The sequence below is a fragment of the Vombatus ursinus genome, unplaced genomic scaffold, assembly GCF_900497805.2.
Source record: "Vombatus ursinus unplaced genomic scaffold, bare-nosed wombat genome assembly UNPS02014791.1, whole genome shotgun sequence".
NCBI lineage: Eukaryota > Metazoa > Chordata > Mammalia > Diprotodontia > Vombatidae > Vombatus > Vombatus ursinus.
In genome coordinates, this window is record NW_020954569.1 from 50,964,165 (window position 1) to 50,976,517 (window position 12,353).

The 12,353-nt window shown below is 37.3% G+C and overlaps 1 protein-coding gene across 4 annotated transcripts in view; it reads left to right on the forward strand.

The window, feature by feature from the left end:
- The window catches only part of KIAA1328 (KIAA1328 ortholog), a 468,197-nt gene that overhangs the window by 403,815 nt on the left and 52,029 nt on the right, over window positions 1-12,353 (forward strand). The window lies entirely within an intron of this gene.

Consider the following 12,353-nt stretch of genomic DNA (forward strand, 5'->3'; position numbering starts at 1 on the left):
GATGGATATATGGATATCTTCAGTCTCACATCACCACTTGCCTATTAGACATTTCAAACTTGGATGTTACAGAGATATGTTAAACTCAGCAAGTTCAAAACTGAACTCATTATCTTTTTTCCCTTCCTAACTTCCCCATTTCTGTCAAAGGCACCACCACCTTCTGTTGTTCCAGATTTATAACCAAGGTATTATCCTTGATTCCTCATTCTCACTCACCCCACATACCCAGTCAGTTGCTAAATCTTGCCATTTTTACTTTCACAAAATCTTTCACTTATAACCCCATAGTTGTACTCTTACAGGTACCACTTTATTTCAGGCCCTTATCACTTCTCTCCTAGATTATTGCAAGAATTTTCTAATTGGTCTCTGTTTCAAGTGTCTTTCCACTATAGTCTATCATGCGTCCTATACACTGCTGCCAAAGTAATTTTCTTTCACTTAAATCTTACTCTACTCGGTACACTCCAATGACTTCTTATTGCCTGTGGGATCAAATGTAATCTCCTCTGTTTAGCCTTTCAGGTCCTATACAACTTGATCCTAACCAGTTTTTCTGATCTCACTGGATATTGCCTCCCCCACCCACAGTCTGCCACCCAGTCAAAGTGGCCTTCTCCATTTGTCACACACAACACTCCATCTCCCATCTCTCTGCCTTTGTATTGGCCATTCCATAGGCCTGGATTGTACTCCCTCTTTACCTCCAACTCATTGAGTCACTCTCCCTTTTTAATATTGAGCTTTTGTGTGGATACCCCCAAATACTACGGCACTCCCTCCAAAACTACTTTGTATTTAAGTACTTTTTATATATTTTATTTACCTAATTTATATTTGTGCCGTATGTATAGTTTACATATACTTGTTGTTTGCCCCATTAGAATGTATGCTCTTTTAATGTAGGGATTGTTTCAGTCTATGTACTTATATCCCTGGTGCCTGACATAGTATGGGGCATATAGGTGATAGATGAAAATCAAATATAATACCCACTACTAATGGACATGGAAGTTTTGTTCTACTCTTTTTCCCACCTGGGTCGGTTTGTTCCTCTTTAGGTCCCCCCCCCCCCCAATTCACTATGTAGACAGCCATTCAGCTTTGGTCCTATTTCAGCTCAGAACTCCTAAGCTCAAAAATCCTTGTCTCAGCCTCAGCCACCTCAGTAACAGGGACTATAGGAATGTACCCCCATGCCCAGCTGAGAGCCCATACTTGCTGTTGTGGTTGCCAGTTTCCTTTGTAAATACTAACAAACCATCCCTTCGATAGTACAGTATAGAATTTTCCTAGGAATCAAAATCCTGACCTATAGTTGACTTATTTTACTTGGCCACTGAAAGCAGAACTGGTTGAAATTTACAGAGAGGGGTGTTATACCTCAACATAAGGAAAAATGACCTGATATTTTGAACTGTCATAAATTGGAATGTATAACCTTCCAACTGAATTTAATAACATTATTAATTTCTTGCTGTCTGGAAGGCTTTATGCTGGACAATGGGGATACAAAGACAAGAATGACAGACTTTGCCCTCAAGGAGTTTACATGCTCTTGAGCAACAACATAAGTAAATGTGAGGTAATTTGAGGAGGGTCTTCCCAGGAGGTGCCTTATGATCTAGGCTTAAAGGAAGCTAAGGATCTGAAGAGGTGACAGTGAATTCCTGGCAGGGGGACTAGTGCTGGGAGCTGGAGTTTGGATTTTGGAAAAGATCAAGTGACCAGTTTGCCTGGAATAATAAGTACATAAGGAGGAATGATGTGAAATAAGTCTGAGTTTAAATGCTAAGCTAGGGAATTTGTATTTTATCCTAAAGGCAGAAAGGAGTCACTGAATAGTCTTGAACAGGGGGATGAAATGGTCAACCGTGTGATTTATAAAGGAAGATCATTTGGGCAGCTGTGTGGAGGGTAGATTAGAGAGGGGAAAACTGGAAGCAGCAGAAACCAAAAATAATAGTCTCCTATAGTTGTCAAAAAGGGAAGTGGTGAAGCACTGAACTAGGGTGGGTGCTCTATGTGAGAGAAAGATGGGGGGGAGGGGGAGAGAGAGAGAGAGAGAGAGAGAGAGAGAGAACGAACTGTATTTATTTATGTAACAATATGGGACCCATCAGTGGAAGTTGATGTTCAGAGGCTCTATGAACATTTTCTGGGAATGTTGTAGAATGGATTCCTGTCTTATTATGAATTGGACTAGTTTGCATCTGAAATCTCTTCCAACTATAAAATTCTTCATTCTGCAATTCTCCTGCTTAAAAGGGGGATCTGAATTATACTGGGCAGAGAATATTTATTCTACCTAGCTAGAAGCCGATATGTGGCACAGTGAATAGAGCCCTGGACCTAGACTCAGGAATATCTAAGTTCAAATCCTGCCTCAGACACTTATTAATTGTGTGAACTTGGGCAAATTACTTTATCTCTGCCTTAGTTTGTCATCTGTAAAAGAGAAATAATAATAGCACCTACTTCTTAAAGTTATTATGAGAATAAAATGAGATAATATTTGTGAAGTGCTTTGAAAACCTTAAAGCACTATATCAATGCCAGCTGCTGCTGCTGTTGTCGTTGTTGTTATCCTTCCTTGAAAGATCTGTAGGAAGAAACTCTAGAGTTTTCTTTCATTCATGAGGACAGGTTTCTGCACGTTTTCTCCTTGAAAACTATCCATCAGTCAGTCATCAGAATTTATTGAGTAATCATTAAGTAGAGTCTCATATCAGCTATTTTTGTGGTAGTTGATTGACCATGAAGTGGGTTCCACCCACATACACACCTTGTTCTGGCATTTTTATGCTACTAATGACTATAGCCTAGTAGGCTTTGCCCAAGTATCAGACTCTTATCAAGCCATTTTGCAAGGTTCTCAGAATCACAGATTTAGAGCTTGAAAGGACCCCAAAAGCCATCTAGTCCAACCCTTTCCTTTTAAAGAGAAACGGAGGTGCCATTATATTGATGGTGGGGTTCATGACTAGTTCATGTAACCTTTCTACTGCCTAGGCAATACACCCTGTCAAAGAAAAGGAAAAAGATGGAAGAAAGCCAGTAGCTTTTTTAGTTCTTTCTATTATTCTTGGTTGCAATTTCTTCATTTTCCTTCTTTCAGTTTTAATTGGCTTTAGTATGTCCTCTGGCTGAACTTGTTTAGCACGAGCTACCAGACCTCCAAGTGAAGTAAGTCATCCTCAACTCCTATATCTCTGTGGCAGTAAATTGTTTTTATTGGTGTTACCAGCACTTATGTCAATATGCACTAAAATCTAATGACCTGTCTAGTTAAGAGTCACCGGACTGCAAAAGCCATTCTCTCTCTTGACAGCCTGAGCCATTAGGCCTGGAAACCAAATTAAGGTACTGCTGGCCAGGTTCTCTACTGTTATCCTGACAGCTTTGGTTCCCCAAGTTTTATCTTTTGATTAAGACTATCTTTATCTCTATACTTCTAGGTCCCAGTTATTATTATATACAGATGTGCACTTGCATTTTAACTATAATGCTGTCTTTCTTAGACAAAGGTGGCACTGTTGATCCATCATCAGTAGGGCATATGCATTGAAGTGTATTTCCTAATGGCACACACTTACAAAATGACTGTCCATATCAAGAGTGTAGTCTGTAGTCAAGAAACAAAGGAACGTTAGCTGGCCTATATGGGAATTGATCATATGATCCTAATTTCTTTACCACTCTGCTATGATCATTAAGAAAAGAAAACCACCTTAACCACACATAAAGATGAAAGGAAGTCTATGAAGACTGACTGATATTATGACCTTATCTTATAGAATATTTAGCTAATCCTATTGCTAGTTTCAGAAAGTTAAAACTAAGGTTGCTTGTGACTGACATCTTATTTTTAGTGCCAGTATCATCATCCAAAAGTTTTGACTAAGTGCCTACCTTTTTAGAATGCTGTGTGCAGGGTCTCCTTTTGTTCTTGCAAGTATTCTTTTCCATATATCTTAGTTAAGAATAGTTTAATTTTGTTCACCAACTACTTGGAATACCTTCTTCCATCTCCCTTTTTACCCCACTCCCATTTTTTGTTGCACACACCACTAAAGAAGTAGTATGGGAGAAAGAGCACTGGATTTGGAATCAAAGAACCTCGTTTAAGTTCTGCTTTAGCTAATTACCCTACACCTGTGGTGTCAAACTCAAATAGAAACAGATCCTTGCCAACATATCAACTTACACCACAAATCAACATTATCTATATTGTATGTTTTTGTTCATTTTGTTGAACATTTCTCAGTTACATTTTAATCTGGGTCCCTAAGGGCAGGCAGTGAGTTTGGCACCTGTGCTCTACAATTACATATGTCTTTGTGTAAATCATTCCATCTCTCTGAGTTTCATTTTCCTCATCTTTCATGTAATGATAATACCATTCTTCTCTACTTTACAAGGTTATCATAAGACTAAAATGAAATATTATATGTAAGGTGCTTCTAAACTATCAAATATTATACAAGTGTGAATAATTATTCCAGAGGAACCCTCCAACCGAATTACTCCAATCTGCCTCCCTCCCTTCCATCTCACTCGATAACTCAGATAAACATCAAATCTGTAAAGCTATAGTAGCATCTTTTTTTTTTCTTGTAGGCCTTTCCTCTGTGATTAAATATATATTTATTGAAGGTAACTGTGGCCAATCTCATGACCAACAAATGAATAAATTATGTCTAAGTTGACAATTAGGTTATCAACTTAATAATTTGTTTAACTGATAATCTGATGATTCTTATTCAGGTATCTTATACCATCAACAAAGTGGTTGACATTTTTGTTCAGAAACAATCGTGATGCCTTCATAACAAAACGGAAACAGTGGAATGGTTTATCACTTTGTTAGGTTTAGCCATTTCTAAGATTTGCCAACTAGTTGGCCAGCTGTCAGCCATTGGTTACATAAACAAGTCATTAGGTTAAGAAGAGTAGTATTAACACAGGCATAAATTCTGGTGGTTTGTTGTTGTTTTTGGTAGCTATAGTCACACCTCTTTGCATCTTTTCTCTCTAATAAATTACATAATTATAGGTATGATAGGTCCTGTATCTTCTGTATTAACCCTAAATTCCCTTTTGCACCCATTAAAGAGCTTAGCATTCCATACATGCAATAAATTGACTATTGAATGAGGTTTTCCATTACTTGCCTTGGATGAAATTTATGCAAACTTTGTGTGAATTTTATTAGAATTTTTTTTTTTGTTTGTTGCTTCCATTCATTGTATTCTTCAACTCTGGTTCAGTTTTCACCTGAAGAACTCTAGTAATAAGGAATCCATGCTTTCTATGGCCATCCAATTGTACTAATTCTTAGGAAGGTTTGTCCCTTAAACTGAGCTGCTTCTCTGTTTCCACTAGTTGCTCCTAAATCTACAGAGTAAATCCAATCCTTCTTCCACATAACAGCTCTTCAGATATATGAAGAAGACTTACATGTCCTCCCCTTAGGTTTATTTTCTCCAGACTTAACAGACCCAGTTCCTTCAACCAATGTTATGTCATCTTCTCCAGTTTCCTCACCATCCTGATCCCTCCTCAGGACCTTCCAGTTCATCAATGTTCTTCCTAAAATGTGACCTCTTTTACCACTCCTTAAATCTTTTCTTGCCAGACTTCAGATACCTAACAATCAGATTCTTACTTAATGCTTAATGCCTTATATAAACCATTTCTCCCAGTTTCACCTTTTGTGACTTTTCACTTAATTCCATATGAACAAGTGTGCTAAGAAACCTAGAATTTCTCATTTTTATTGTCAGGTCCTGTTATGGTCTGATAAGTTTTCTTCCTCTTTGTTCATATGCCCAGCTATCAAAGTAAGTATTGATCACTATTGAAGAAAGCTTCTTCCTGTATCAAATTTCCTTAAAATCTTCAGACACCTATCCTCTGATTATCTAAATAAACCAATTCCTTCATTACCAAGTATTCCTTTATGGACTTTTCATCAGCAGGTGTGTTATTTTAACATGTTCTTCCTTGCTTTTGGTTGTAAGTAATTACTAGCTTTATTTTTTTTCCTCCAACAAAAACTAACCTTGATTTCAGCTGCTGGTAAAGTTCTATAAATTACATAGCCTTCTCCCCTACCCATTTTATTAATGGTCCTCTCTTTCCCTTTATTCATCAAAGTTAGATTTAATCTCCATCAGCATAACTTCAGCTATTCTCTGCCTCATTGTTAACCTATGTCACTTACCTAACAGTATTGTCCATTTTGAGTTCTTTGAGTTTCCTCTGAGGTAATTATTTTCCATCCTAAAAAGTATTCCTTTGGAAAACTAATTCAATTACACTACCTTCTCATTACATTACTGTTTTTTCCTCTAGTGTTCTGGTCATATTTAATAATGTTGTTAATATGTACTAACCACTTTCCAACCAGAATTGCAATATGACTTTGTGTAAATCACTCTATCTCCCTGAGCCTCAGTTTCTTTGTCTGTCATATAATTATAATACCATTCTTATCTACCTTACAAGGTATTATAAGGCTAAAATGAAATATTATATGTAAGGTTCTTTAAACTCTTAAATGCTGTACAAATGTGAGTTGATGATTATAAATGCTGATGACTAATGGTTTCAAGGAGAAAATATGCAGAAGCTTGTCCTCAATAATGAAGGAAAATTATAGAATTTCTTCTTACAGATCTTTTAGGAAAGGATAACAGCACCTTCCTTTGTAATAGATTTTAATATACCATGGCACCAGGTTTATTTGATTTCTTTATTCTCTAAAATTTTTTCAAGTAGCTCTTGGTAACTAACACGAAGTCTCCACATTGTTCTCAATCAATTCCTCCCTCTTGGTTGTAAGGGGAGGCAAAATTTCGTGTCCATTTAGAAGATTCATTGCTTTCTGGCTCATAAAGTTTACTTTAACCTAATATGGTAATATTTAAAATCTGTTGTTAGCTCTAGTATCACACAACTGTCCTGACACTAACAGATACAATGTCCTTTACCTTGGTTGGCTGAGGACTTTTCTCAGTCATATTCCTTGTTGAGACTAGTTCCCTTTGGTCCATGTTTCCTATTTTCTGTCCATCTAGATCTAGTTTGGGATGAAAAGTTGTCTGTTAATCATTTGAGAATTTTTGGGGGTAAACAGTATTTCTGAAGTTGAGCATTGGAACTGGGATTGTAGTTTATATCTACCTGGATGTGAGAGAACAAAAGCTGACTCTGTCAAACAAAATGGAAGCCAAAAGTATTCAACTATCTGTGCATGTGTTTGGGACCGAAAATCACCTGTATTTAGAACTTTGATTCTCCTCATCCATTGACCCACACACAGAAGCTATAAGCTCCTTCACACCCATTGTTAGGTTGCTTTGCAAACTATCTTTGCCATCTCTATTTTATCCTTGATTCAACATTTCCCATATTTTTGTAGGTCATTAACCTCTATTGTCATTAAAATTTTGTTTATAAGAATCAGCCTACCAGGTTTCTGTTGTGTCCAATGGGTTATGGTCTCCATCAATTAGCATCATTTCCAGCTCCTCTTGCTTACTTCCCAACCACCATTCATAGATATATTAATATTCCCTTTTTTATTCTTAGTATTCACCTTTTGTTGCAGAACATGTCAGTCTTCTTCCTTATTATTCATATGTAAGTATATGCCAGGTTTTGTGATAGATGGCACATTTATCTTTCCTGCCCTTCATCTCCAGTATATTCAGATTGAAGACTCAAATACTGTCTATTCTTAGGAAAGTAACTGACGTCACTAGTTCAGGCAGTCCAACTCTGTTAGCCTGTCGACCCATATCCATCTCTTTGTGAAAAACTTTTCATGAATGCTGAGGGCAATAAAAAGTCTCTAGGGGGCAGTGAGAGTTTAAGCCATGTAGGAGGAAGCAGGAAGCAGAGTTTCTATGAAAATTTTAGTCTATAATGTTTTCTCTTACCACTTCTAATCCCCATCCCTCAGTCAGGCTACTGTGCAGCTACAAATGCAGAATCATGGACGTAAATTCCTGTTACTTTCTTTTTTTCATGTCTTTAGAACATGCCTGCCTATGATATAAGCTCCATGGTAAGATGTAATCAAATAAAAATGAAGTAGGGATTGCCTCAAATTTTACCTACTTCTTCAAATAGTATATGAAAGCCCCAAACCCCAGTGTCTATGTTTCTGTATGTGATCTAGCTCCCAACTTAACACCCAGAATTTTTTTCTTCAAGGACCCAAATATTCTTTTCTTCTAGATTTTGACTTACCTGCTTCTTCCCTACAATCCAGAGAAAGGTTTTTTTGTTTATTTTTTGGAGTTTTTTGTCTTTTTTTTTTCACTTATCATCATACTCTAAGATGGTAATGTGGGAAGGTTGGAGGGAGGAGTGCTGGGAAGTGTGGTAAGATTACCAGTTAAAGTTTCACTCAGTGTAAGTGACAATTCCTAAGCATAGACTTCAATAACTTTTAAAATTCAGTTTCTTTCTTTCCTTCTTTCAATCAGCAATAGTCTGCCTTCTTTCCATCCCATCTCCTCCATTTGGAAAGCAAGAAAAGAGGCACCTCTGTTTACAGACCTGTATAACCAAGTAAAACAAATTCCCACACTGGCCATGTCTTAAAAAATATGTCTCAATCTTAGTCCATCACCACTATTCAGAAGTTAGTTAGCATGTTTCATTATGATTCTTCTGGAATCATTGTGTTAATCAGTCTCTAGGCAACTAGGTGGCAAAGTGAATAGAGTACTGGGCCTGTCAGGAAGACCTGAATTCAAATCTAGCCTCAGATACTAACCATAGGATGCAGGGCAAGTCTGTTAACCTCTGTCTGCCTCAGTTTCCTCATGCAAAATGGGGATAATAATAGCACTGACCTCCTAGGGTTGTTGTGAGGATCAAACGAGATAATATTTTAAAGTGCTTAGCACAGTGTTTGGCACATAGTAAGCATTTAATAAATTCTTGTTCCTTTTTCCTTTCCTTCCCTCTTAAGTCTTTCAAAATTGTCTTTACAACTCAATTGTTACTGTTACTGTTTTTCTGGTTCTGCTCATCTCACTCTGTATCAGATCATACAAGTCTTCTCAGGTTGCTCTGAAATAACCCCTTCATCATTTCTTACAGCACACTAATATTCTATAATTTGTTCAGCCATTCCCCCTCAAACTGAGGTCACCCCTCAGTTTCTAATTCCTTACCACTGGGGAAAAGGAAAATAAAAAGAGGCTCTAAATATTTTCCTACAACCTTGGTGTTTGTTTTTCTTAGGACTAGTCATACCCTTAATCTACCCTCCTTCTAATCCCCCCTTCTCCCTTTCCTTCCTCTTTCCCTGTTAAGTGAAATGTATTCTGTATCCAACTCTGTGTGTATATTTTCTTCTCCTTTGACTAGTTCAGATATGAGTGAGGTTCAAATGTCACCTGCTCCCCCTTCCTCCTTTTTTAATATATACTTCTACTTATACCCTCAATTATGGGAGATAATTTTCCCCATACTTCTTTTCCCTTTCCCCCCTAATGAATTGCTCTTCCTTTCCCTTTCTGTTTTTCTTTTTAAGATCATTAAAACATAATAGAACCAGTACCAGGCCCTCTTTCTAATTAAACTCCACACTCCTCTCCCCCATCCCAACAATCCTCTGATCCCTAATGATGAAAAGGTTCTCAGGGGACACATTATTAGAATATAAATAGGTTAACCTTTTTTTTTTAATCCTTTATGATATAGTTCTCTCCTGTTTAACTTTTTCTTTTTCTCTTGACACTGGTGTTTACACCTTAGAATTTTTATGCAGCTGTAGTCTTTTCATCAGGAATGCTTATCAAAGTTGTCAGTTTCATTAAGTCCTCCTTTCATTATGTTTTTCCTCTATAAGACTATATTTAGTTTTTATGGATAGGTTACTCTTTGTTGTAGGCCGATATATCCTTTGCCTTCTAGAATATCATTTATATTCCAATTTCTTCTCTTCTTTATAGTGGTGGCATATAAATCATATGTGAGATCTTGACTATAGCACATTACTTCAATTCTTTCGTGTTTGTGTGTGTGTGTGTGTGTGTGTGTGTGTGTGTGTGTGTGTGTGTGTGTTTCCTTTGACTGGAAGCTCTATATTTTGACTGTAATGTTCCTAGGGGGTTTTCATTTTTGAGGTTCTTTTAAAAGATGATCAGAAAGATACTTTCTATTTGTAATTTGCTCTCTGAAAAGGCAGCTGGTAGTGCAATAGATAGAGCCTGGGGCCTGGAGTCAGGAAGAATTGAGTTCAGTCACTTAACGTCTTTTTGCCTTAATTTTCTCAACTGTAAAATGGAGAAAATATAGTACATACCTTGTAGGGTTGTTGTCAGGGTCAAAGAAGATGATATTTGCAAAAAGTGTTTAGCACAGTGTGTGGCACATAGTAGATGCTATATAAATATTAATTTTCCTCCCTTCCCTGGTTCTAAGACATCTTGCAGTCATCTTTTATGATTTCTAAAAGCGTGATGTCTAGGCTCTTTTTTTGGCCATTGATTTCTGGTAGTCCAGTGATTTTGAAATTATTACTGCTCAGTCTGTTTTCCAGGTCAGTTGTTCTATATTTTCCTTTATTTAGTTTTAATATTTGTTATTGTCTCATAAAGTCATTTGCTTCTATGTGGTCCATTCTAATTTTCAGGGAGTTTGTTGCTTGGACAAGGTTTTGTACTGTTGTGCCCAGCCGTTCGTTACCTTTCCATTTCTTTCTTCCATAGCTCCCATTTCTTTTACAGTTTTTTTCCCTCTAGGACTTTTATTTCATTTATAAAAACATTATTAATTCTTGTTAACTCTTCTAGGAATTCTAGTTGAACTTGTGCCCAAGCTGTGTTTTTCTTTGGGGCTTTGCTTGTAAATGTTTTAGAGTCATTCTTCTCTTCTAAATTTGTGTCTTGAGTGTCTCTGTCACCATAATAGGTTTTTATGGTGAGACTTTTTTTGTTTGCTCATTCTACCAACCTACTTCCTGACTTTGGACTTGATATTAGGACAAGGCTCTTTGTTCTTCTGGGTAGGAATGTCTAGGCTGGTCCTTCTGCTGCTTTCATAGGATATTGAGTATTGTGTCATTCTAGAATCTGAGGAACAGCTGTCTGGGCCCTACAAGCTTACATGCTTCTAAAGTGGTCTGATCCAGAACAAAGCCTGACTTTTCTGCCCCCTTGGTCTCAGCTGTGCAAGTTCCTGAACTGTGTTTGAGTTTCAGCAACATGCCTGCAAGTTTGCCCTTGTTGGAGGTTCAGTGGACTGCTACTGGATTCATCAGCCATCAGTCAAATGGAAATCTTTGCTAGTTTAGAGTGATCCTAGCAATGGATAGTGAGCAGCAGAACTGCCACTTGGCAGTTGTTCCTATGCCAGTTTAGGCCCCCCTGTGACAGCTGTTTGATTTCTCTTTGCCCTGGTGCACAGCCTCTTCTTGTGCTTGAAATGCTGTGTGTAGCCATTCTTTGCTAGACCCCCATCCCTTGTGTCTGCAGATCTCTCTGTCTGCTTCCCTATATGAAACTGGGCTGGAGAAATGGCTCAGTGTGATTTCTTTCTTGGATTTCCTGATCAAGCCTCAGTTCGGTGCATTTTCTAGATTTGTTTAGAAGAGATATGGGTTAGAGTTCAAACTGTACTTCATACTACTCTGTCATCTTGGCTCTATCCTTAGACTTTAATAACTTTTAGCAAATGATTCTAAACTCTTCTTTGGACTTCATCACCTGATGTTCTTCTACTGACTAGCTCTTCTACCTCTATCATGCAAATTTTCTCCAATCTTCTTTTTTCTGCTTCTAGACTTTTGTGTAGATAGAGAATTGACATGATATAGCGAAAAGAGCAAAGGACTTGGAATCAGAAGACCTTGGTTCTGAGCTTCACCATGTAATAGCTATTTTATTTTGAGCGAATCATTTAACCTCATGAGTTTCCTCATTTCTAAAATGATAATAATGATAACATTACTACTTTTCAATTTTTCTGTTTTTTCATTTAATAAAGAATCCATTTTTCAACTCTGCCCCAATAGAAAAAGAAGCCTTACATGAGCTTTTTTAGATTCAGACTATGTCATCCAACATTATAGGTACTCCTTCTAACTTTGCATCATCTGCAAATTTGACAACCATGCTATCTATATACCTTCATCCAACTCATTGGTAAAGATGTTAAATAGCACTAGACAAAGGGCAGATAACTGAGAACTGCACTAGAGATCCCTCTCCAAGTCAACATCACCACTTTTTGGTTCCAGGCGAACAACCAGTTCTAATTCCATCCAATCACACTATCATCTAGACCAAATGCTTACTTTTTGACTACGAAGATAAAGTGAGATG